Source organism: Pseudophryne corroboree, chromosome 4 (genome assembly GCF_028390025.1).
Source record: "Pseudophryne corroboree isolate aPseCor3 chromosome 4, aPseCor3.hap2, whole genome shotgun sequence".
NCBI classification, from domain to species: Eukaryota; Metazoa; Chordata; class Amphibia; order Anura; family Myobatrachidae; genus Pseudophryne; species Pseudophryne corroboree.
This window is the reverse complement of record NC_086447.1, coordinates 910,481,230-910,490,646: the sequence shown is the minus strand read 5'-3', so window position 1 is coordinate 910,490,646 and position 9,417 is coordinate 910,481,230. Positions and strand designations below refer to the sequence as shown.

The 9,417-nt window shown below is 44.5% G+C and overlaps 1 pseudogene; it reads right to left on the bottom strand.

The window, feature by feature from the left end:
• Positions 1 to 4,068: 4,068 nt before the first annotated feature.
• LOC134912097 (5S ribosomal RNA) lies at positions 4,069 to 4,187 on the bottom strand (annotated as a pseudogene).
• Between the last annotated feature and the right edge of the window lie 5,230 nt (positions 4,188 to 9,417).

Genomic DNA, 9,417 nt, shown 5'->3' with positions numbered 1-9,417 from the left:
CGTTTGGACTGTACATGGCACCGAGGGTGTTTTATCAAGGTAATGGCCGAAATGATGATACTCCTTCAAAAAAAGGGAGTTGTAATTATCCCGTAATTGGACAATCTCGTTATAAGGGCGAGGTCCAAGGAGCAGTTGGTAGTCGGGGTAGCACTATTTTGGAAAGTGCTACAACAGCATAGGTGGATTCTAAACAGTCCAAAGTCACAGCTGGTTCCTATGACACGTCTACTGTTCCTGGGGATGGTTCTGGACATAAACCAGAAATAGTGTTTCTCCCGGAGGAGAAAGCCAAGGAGTTGTCGTCTCTAGTCAGAGACCTCCTGAAACCAAAATAGGTAGCGGTGCATCATTGCACGCGAGTCCTGGGAAAAATGGTAGCTTCTTACGAAGCAATCCCATTAGGCAGGTTCCATACAAGAACTTTTCAGAGGGACCTGTTGGACAAGTGGTCCGGATCGCATCTTCCGATGCATAGGCTGATAACCCTGTCTCCAAGGACCAGGGTATCTCTACTGTGGTGGCTGCAGAGTGCCCATCTTCAAGAGGGCCGCAGGTTCGGCATACAGGACTAGGTCCTAGTGACCATGGATTCCAGCCTTTGAGGCTGGGGGGCAGTCACATAGGGAAGAAACTTCCAGGGACTTTGGTCAAGTCAGGTTATTTCCCTACACATAAATATTCTGGATCTGAGGGCCATTTACAATGCCCTGAGGCCAGCAAGGCCTCTGCTTCAAAACCAGCCGGTACTGATCCAATCAGACAACATCACGGCAGTCGCCCATGTAATCAACAGGGCGGCACAAAAAGCAGGATGGTGATGGCAGAAGCCACAAGGATTCTCCGATAGGCGGAAAATCATGTGTTAGCACTGTCAGCAGTGTTCATTCCCGGAGTGGACAACTGGGAAGCAGATCTTCTCAACAGACACGACCTCCACCCGGGAGAATGGGGACTTCCTCCAGAAGTCTTCCAATAGGATTGTACACCATTGGGAAAGGCCACAGGTGGACATGATGGCGTCCCGCCTTAACAAAAAGCTATAAAAGATATTGCTCCAGGTCAAGGGACCTTCAGGCGATAGCTATGGACGCTCTGGTAACACCGTGGGTGTACCAGTCGGTTTAGGTGTTCTCCCCTCTGCCTCTCATACCAAAGGTACTGAGAATAATAAGAAGGCGAGGAGTAAGAACGATACTCGTGGATGGCCAAGAAGAGCTTGGTACCCAGAACTTCAAGAATTTATATCAGAGGACCCATGGCCTCTGCCACTCAGTCAGGACCTGCGGCAGCAGGGGCCCTGTCTGTTCCAAGACTTACCGCGGCTGCGTTTGACGGCATGGCGGTTGAACGCCGGATCCTGAAGGAAAAGGGTATTCCGGAGGAAGTAATTCCTACGCTTACTAAAGCCAGGAAAGAGGTTACAGCAACTCATTATCACCGCATATGGCGAAAATATGTTGCATGGTGTGAGGCCGAAAGGGCCCCAACAGAGGAATTTCAACTAGGTCGATTTCTGCATTTCCTGCAAGCAGGAGTAACTATGGGCCTTAAATTGGGTTCCATTAAGGTACAGATCTCGGCTCCGTCGATTTTCTTTCAAAAAAGAACTAGCTTCAGTACCTGAAGTTCAGACATTTATAAAAGGAGTGCTGCATAGTCAGCCCCCGTTTGTGCCTCCTGTGGCACCTTGGGATCTCAACGTGGTGTTGAGTTTTCTTAAAATCACTTTGGTTTGAACCACTAAAAACCGTGGATCTGAAATATCTCACATGGAAGGTGGTTATGTTATTGGCCTTGGCTTCTGCCAGGCGAGTATCAGAATTGGCGGCTTTGTCTTGTAAAAGCCCTTATTTGATTTTCCATATGGATAGGGCAGAATTGAGGACTCGTCCCCAGTTTCTCACTAAGGTGGTGTCAGCGTTTCACCTGAACCAGCCTATTGTGGTGCCTGCGGCTACTAAGGATTTGGAGGACTCCAAGTTGCTAGACGTTGTCAGGGCCCTGAAAATATATGTTTCCAGGACGGCTGGAGTCAGAAAATCTGACTCGCTGTTTATCCTATATGCACCCAACAAGCTGGGTGCTCCTGCTTCTAAGCAGACTATTGCTCGTTGGATTTGTAGTACAATTCAGCTTGCACATACTGTGGCAGGCCTGCCACAGCCAAAATCTGTCAATGCCCATTCCACAAGGAAGGTGGGCTCATCTTGGGCGGCTGCCCGAGGGGTCTCGGCTTTACAACTTTGCCGAGCAGCTACTTGGTCAGGGGCAAACACGTTTGCAAAATTCTACAAATTTGATACCCTGGCTGAGGAGGACCTGGAGTTCTCTCATTCGGTGCTGTAGAGTCATCCGCACTCTCCCGCCCGTTTGGGAGCTTTGGTATAATCCCCATGGTCCTTACGGAGTTCCCAGCATCCACTAGGACGTTAGAGAAAATAAGAATTTACTCACCGGTAATTCTATTTCTCGTAGTCCGTAGTGGATGCTGGGCGCCCATCCCAAGTGCGGTTTATCTGCATTACTTGTACATAGTTATTGTTAACTAAATCGGGTTATTGTTGAGCCATCTGTTGAGAGGCTCTATTGTTTCATACTGTTAACTGTGTTTCATATCACGAGTTGTACGGTGTGATTGGTGTGGCTGGTATGAGTCTTACCCGGGATTCAAAATCCTTCCTTATTGTGTACGCTCGTCCGGGCACAGTACCTAACTGAGGCTTGGAGGAGGGTCATGGTGGGAGGAGCCAGTGCACACCAGGTAGTCTAAGATCTTTCTAGAGTGCCCAGCCTCCTTCGGAGCCCGCTATTCCCCATGGTCCTTACGGAGTGCCCAGCATCCACTACGGACTACGAGAAATAGAATTACCGGTGAGTAAATTCTTATTTTTTCTTTATTCTAGTTTTTTTGGGGATCTTGCTAATCCTTTAAGTGTGTGCAGCTGATGTCCATTTAAGTATATATTGGTTAATTTGCGCCGGGAGTTGGGGTGAGATTCACTTCTAATTGTCTGTATCAATGGACATATATGGCAGTATCACTGGACTGGACATATACGCCAGTACCACTGGACTTATATAGTAGTATCACTGGACATATACGGCAGTATCACTGGAATTATACGGCAGTATCAATGGACATATACGGCAGTACCACTGAACTGGACCTATACGCCAGTACTGCTGGAATTATACGGCAGGATCACTGGACTTATATGGCAGGATCACTGGATTTATACGGCAGTACCGCTGGAAATATACGGCAGTATCAATGGACATATATGGCAGGATGACTAGACAGAGGACGATCGGGCACCAGTCAAATTGATACAGTATTGATACGAGAGAACCAAAATCGGACAAATAGACACTCCAAAATTGGAAAGAAAAAAAACTACTGTTTTTCTTAAATAAATGGCGTCGTCCTAGTTGGTGGTGCGCCCAGAGACAGAGAGTACATGTACTGTAAAAAGGGAGAGAGAGAAGGCTCTTGTGTGGGCGCACTCTTTAGAAGGGAAGGAAAATTCCTATAACATATGAAAGTGCCCAGTCTCCTGCGGAGCCCGTCTATTCCCCATGGTCCTTATGGAGTCCCCAGCATCCACTAGGACGTTAGAGAAATTCCTATAACATATGAAAAGAAATACTTAAAACATGATTTTTAATGTTAACGTTTAAAACGAGATTACCCATATAAATGATCCATATGAAATAAAGATATAATAATTAAAGATTTAAAATGTTCTGGTCTGTTTTATCACAGTGTGTGATTGGAAAGGTTGTAGACATTTGATCGTCTTACCCCCATTTCCCCTGACCAGTACAGAATATCTGTATTGATGGGACCGGGGAGTGGTCATAAAGGATTATTTGATAAGTGCGTCCCAATAGGGCTACTTAAATTCAAGAATTAATGGTCACCAGCATTCAAAAGGACCTGACTTTCTGACGTATGCCACAATGATTGGTCGTAAGCCTCAAATATGAAAGAATATCATAGAAGTAAGGATTAGTGGTGATACTGCTGTTGGCGTCACAACTTACATAGAAATGGAAATAATCCCTGCTCTACAACACCAGGTATTCGCAGGAAGTCTCCTCTCCCGGTACTAACCCGGCCCAACGCTGTTTGGCTTCCAAGATCGGATGAGATCGGGCATTAGCAGCGTGGTATGATAGTAGAGAATTTATGATAGTACACCAATGAGAGTGCACCTATATATGAAATAAGAGAAAGAGTGGAGACAGTTTGGAAAGCCAAGGAAAGAGATGAATAAGTAAAGTGGAAAATATGTGGATCTGCTTTCTACGTTGGGCACGGCTCATCAGATCCCACGTCTGTGGTATTGTGCTCCGTGGATCGCAGATGAGAGTCCACGGAAAAATAGTAGAGCATGAACAGGAGGTACAAAATCTATGATTTTGTTTAAATTGTCTGACAAAAAGACAGCACAAAAACCGTTGATAATTGCGTTAGAAATCAGATAGATCATACAATAATTATCTGTGTCACCAGGGAAATCAGCCCTTAACAATAAGCGCTGGTATTAGCACATAGGTGGAAAGAGAAAATTAGTTTCCAAGCTTTGAATACATAGCATGTTACTCGGGCTGGGCAAACAATGCAATCGTGGTATTTAAGCATCAATATGAGGAATCTCATTAAAGATCATAATACACCCTGAACTGAGTGTGGAAATTCATTTAAGTTGGAAAATCAAGTGTTGTAAATCCCACAGACTAAACCAGAAAAGCAATGTTATTATCAGTAACAAAAATAGCACTGAGGATCACAATGGATGAAAAATCATATAGCAGTATACTGGCCTCTGCTGGTGAAAATTTAGCCAAACAGTGGGGGTAATTCCAAGTTGATCGCAGCAGGAAATTTTTTAGCAGTTGGGCAAAACCATGTGCACTGTAGGGGTTGCAGATATAACATTTGCAGAGAGAGTTAGATTTGGGTGGGTTATTTTGTTTCTGTGCAGGGTAAATACTAGCTGCTTTATTTTTACACTGCAATTTAGATTGCAGATTGAACTCACCACACCCAAATCTATCTCTCTCTGCACATGTTATATCTGCCTCCTCTGCAGTGCACATGGTTTTGCCCAACTGCTAAAAAATTTCCTGCTGCGATCAACTTGGAATTACCCCCAGTGTAAGGTATCTACCAGGTACGCAATAGCAAATCAAAATGGAAAAAATATATATGTGTGTACAGCTTCTATTTGGGAATAGAGCCTATGGCAACAATCTGTATGTACACTTCACGAGTCTGCTAGGATATGTGGTGAAATACAGAATATAATTGAACACAGATATAATGTTGCTGTTTGTGTGTATTGTACACAGGACAGCAGTGGGCTTACGATCACCAGGATTGAAAGAGTCAGAGTGGGCAGGTCAGGGCATCGTCAGGTACCAATGCAGGAGCCAAGAGTTCACTCCATATGCTGTCCCCCCCCCCCCCCCCCCCCTGCCGTGGAAGACACGTTTCGCCCTGGCGGGCTTGTTCACTTCCGGGTTTGGAGGGGCGGGTGGGGAACGGGGTTTTAAGGCAGCTATTAGGTGAGCACTGACCAATCATCCGGTGAATCGGGCGCGGTGGGCCGGAGCTATCAGCTGCCGCTACGGAGCGCCGGTCAGCTGTGATTGAGACAGAACGTCTCAATCACAGCTGATTGGGAGGCGGGGATTGTGAGACCTAAGACGCCATGTTACTGGCTGGCAGTTCAAACACTGTATGGGAAGGATGGTCAGGTGGCCATAAAGAAATAAGGACCGCGAGACCCCGGGCGCCATCTTGGTAGATGGCAAATGTATAATAAAGGAACAGAGAGGAAGGGAAAGCTCATAGAGAAATAGATAACAAACAGGGTTAGGAAACACTGTGATGGGAAAGAGACCCGGGTGGAGAATAGTAGTGAGGGGCACTGGAGATAACATGAGATTTGCAATAGTCAAAGAGTTATTGGGTTAGTCATATTTGCGCCTGGCAATACCAGGATTAAAATTTGAACTTGGGTCAATGAAAGGTAATAAGAAATGTATATATATATATATATATATATATATATTGATAAAGCTGAATCTATTTATCGTATAAATTACCCTTTAAGAGGTCTAAGAACACTGTACGCTGACTACGTAAGAAGTACCGTAAGGGTACGCTACTTGCGTAACGATCGCTCAGCCGTAGGCGAGACACTCAAGCGTCGCGTTCGCTCACGGCCCAGAGATCACAGACTGGCACACTATTGGCTACAGACAAACGTAATGATTCGCTATGGCGTAGCGGACGCTCGAGACCACGAGGAGATCACCAGCGGCGCAGACGCTCACAACGCTAAACCTTTATATCTATACCTTTAACAATGAGATACACGGTATACCTTAGTGTAGAGACAATGTGTAAGTGCAACCTGGTGTAACCTGACTAACTACAAAGCTGCTTGAGCGTCACCGACGCTCTGTGAACACTTAACACTATGAGAAAATACACAGATACTTGTTTAGGGTCCAAAGCCTATTAAATGTATTATAACTAATATACTTGTAAAAAGGAATCACAGTACAAATGATACACTACAATATAACAGAGACTTCCTAACCAAATAACTACACTATAAATACAATACAATACAATCTAATCAAGGGAAAATACGAGAGAAAGAGTAGAGAGAGAGAGAGAGAGAGAGATGAGATGAGATAAATGGCTCACAGTAAGACAATATGATCACGGAGAAAAACTTACGCACAAGGGTAACGATCGCAAGCGCTTCTGGACATCCAGCTTCCCGATTATCAGCAATGAGAACCGTTTGATGAGAAGTGAAAGCTGGATGCCACAGGCCCGTCTTTTATGCTCCACACACAATGCAATCCAATGGTCCCTACAATCTTATCGTCCATTGGACACAGGAATTTGGCTTCGCATTATAACAAAAGGTCATAGGGTGATTCATACAGGTGGGCTGTGACGATTTCAAACAGCTCAGGTGGGTGGGAAACTGGGTTTCCCGCCGCATACCTGAGTAAGAGTAAATAATAGTAATGGACATGAACTTCTTATGTCCATAACTATTCGCACGAGCGATTAATACGCTCCAAACCAACACCGGAATATTGCTATTTAAATACTCTTCCGATGGGTACCAAACACTGCTGTATGACTCCTGTTAGACCCTTCCTACAATACAAAGAGGGATTCCTTCGTTCAGGGACATTCTATATTAACCAAACTTTCAGAATCCATCAAAAGGACCATGATCTATAAACTACGTTAATTGTGGAAATATGTAACGATTGAGTCGCACGCTACGACTACATACTCTTTACCGTAAATACGCATACCGATGCGAGCGGGTGCACGCATCAGCGGGTATGCGCTATCACGGGAAAGCGCACGCATGCGCAGCGCGGACCAGTGCGAGGTGCAAATATGGCAGCGTGTATAGGGATATTTTTCTGACTTTGACAGTCCACCCTTTGGCAGTCAATAATAACTGCCACCTTCTAAAACATTTCAAAAAGAGAAAAATATATGTCAGGGGTTAATTCATTTCCATGGTTGGGTAGGGGAGGAGAGAGGAGTAGGTGTGAAGAGGGTATGACCTAGTGAGATAGCAGAAGCATGTGTGTATGAGTCCATGTTTGGGGGGTCATGTATCATCGTGCCGTACGTGTTGTAAATCAAGCTTCAAGGTATTGCGAAGTATACATTTGAATTCCTTCTTATCCTGCGGTACAGGTCTGTGGATGGGCTGTCAAACTTTACCGAGCTCTTTTCGGTTTTTGAACAAAATGGGGAGCACATTTTAGTTGATGATACATGAATGGGGGAATATGTGATTGCTGATATCTGTGCCTGTATTCCCTATACTATGTGTGTTATTACCTGAGGGTTGTAGAGATGAAGATGAAGAACACTTATGGAAAATGCAATGATATTCTATGTCAGGTAAATGTACATCTGTCGTCGAATTTTTGTTCGGTATCAGTTGAAAGTCGTCTTCTTTGCGCTGTTTTGCTCCTTAGGCATGAGCAACAAGCTTTGTCAGTGCCATCAGATTTACAAAAAAAATGTTGGGCTAGCGTGAGTTTAAAAATACTAGGGAAACTGGGGATCCATGGCAAAGTTCATCAAGTGTCCATTTCTCAAGTGGTCAAAAACTCTTTCTTTGGTCCATCCGTTGTCTGTATAGCGTCTCGTCAACTTCCTCGTCCAAGGGGGTCTTTTTATCTTGGAGAAAAGCAGAAAAACAGGTGAAAGAAACGGACCGTATAATCGCATTTTCATCACATCCTGGTTTCTATCATTGGGTCATAAATCAAATCCAGGTTAATTACAGTTTCCTCACTCCTCAAGCTCATCACTCTTGTACTTTGTTTGCACCTCATTAAAGCCTGCCCGCATCTAAATATCAATCCAATAGATATAACAACACCTAAAATACATAGGAGAAACTTTCCAACATCCATTATGACTCCTTGAGCCCAGTCTCCCAAACCGGAGAACCAATTTCGCGGGTTCAACCATGACACCCAACCAGTCAGCTCATTACCTACAGCAGCAAGAGTGAGATTGTGTTTTCGGCGAAATTCCCACTTCAATTGGAGAATATCGTCCATCTTTTGGTCTATGACCTCTACCGGATCCTCGGTGCTATTCGTGATGTACGTGCAACACTTCACGCCGTACTGTGTTGCCAATGTAACACAATATCCGCCTGTCACTGCTGTGAGGTAATTAAGAACCATTCTATGCTGTACCAGTTCTGTTTTATAAGCTTGAAGTTCTCTTCCAGTGTATCTAAACGTGTCATCATACATTTCAGTGATATTATCTAACAAATTGGCGAGTGCGGAAATGTATCTATAATTCATCACACCTCGAGCGGTGCGAGTGAAATCTAACGCCACCAGAACCTGAATCCCGGTGGATTCATGGATCAGATCAGAGGCCGGATGCTCTAACCTTTCTGACAGTTGTCTTTTAACGAGGTGCTCGTAATGAGTGTGAGTATAAGGAGCTTGGGCACCACGGTGTATGTCTTTCATTTTATCGTGAGTTACAGTCATTACTTCAGGCAATACTCTTCCAATATAACACAATCCTTCAGAGTTTGGGGCAAGCCACTTGTACGCCTTTCTCCCGCATATGAAATATGCATCATCGGGGAGAACATATGGGACGGAGTAGGACATTACCATATTACACACCTTCCAGGTGAAATCTCCTAGCCCTAATTCTTCCATCTGCTTAATGCACGTATCAGGTTGTACGATATGTGCACAGTATCCTGGTGATACTTCTCCAACTCTAGTAATCCTATTTCCTAAGGTATATCTATACCTGAAAGATTTTCCTCTACTGGCTATGTGGCGTACAAGCTCTGTATCTGTAGGCAT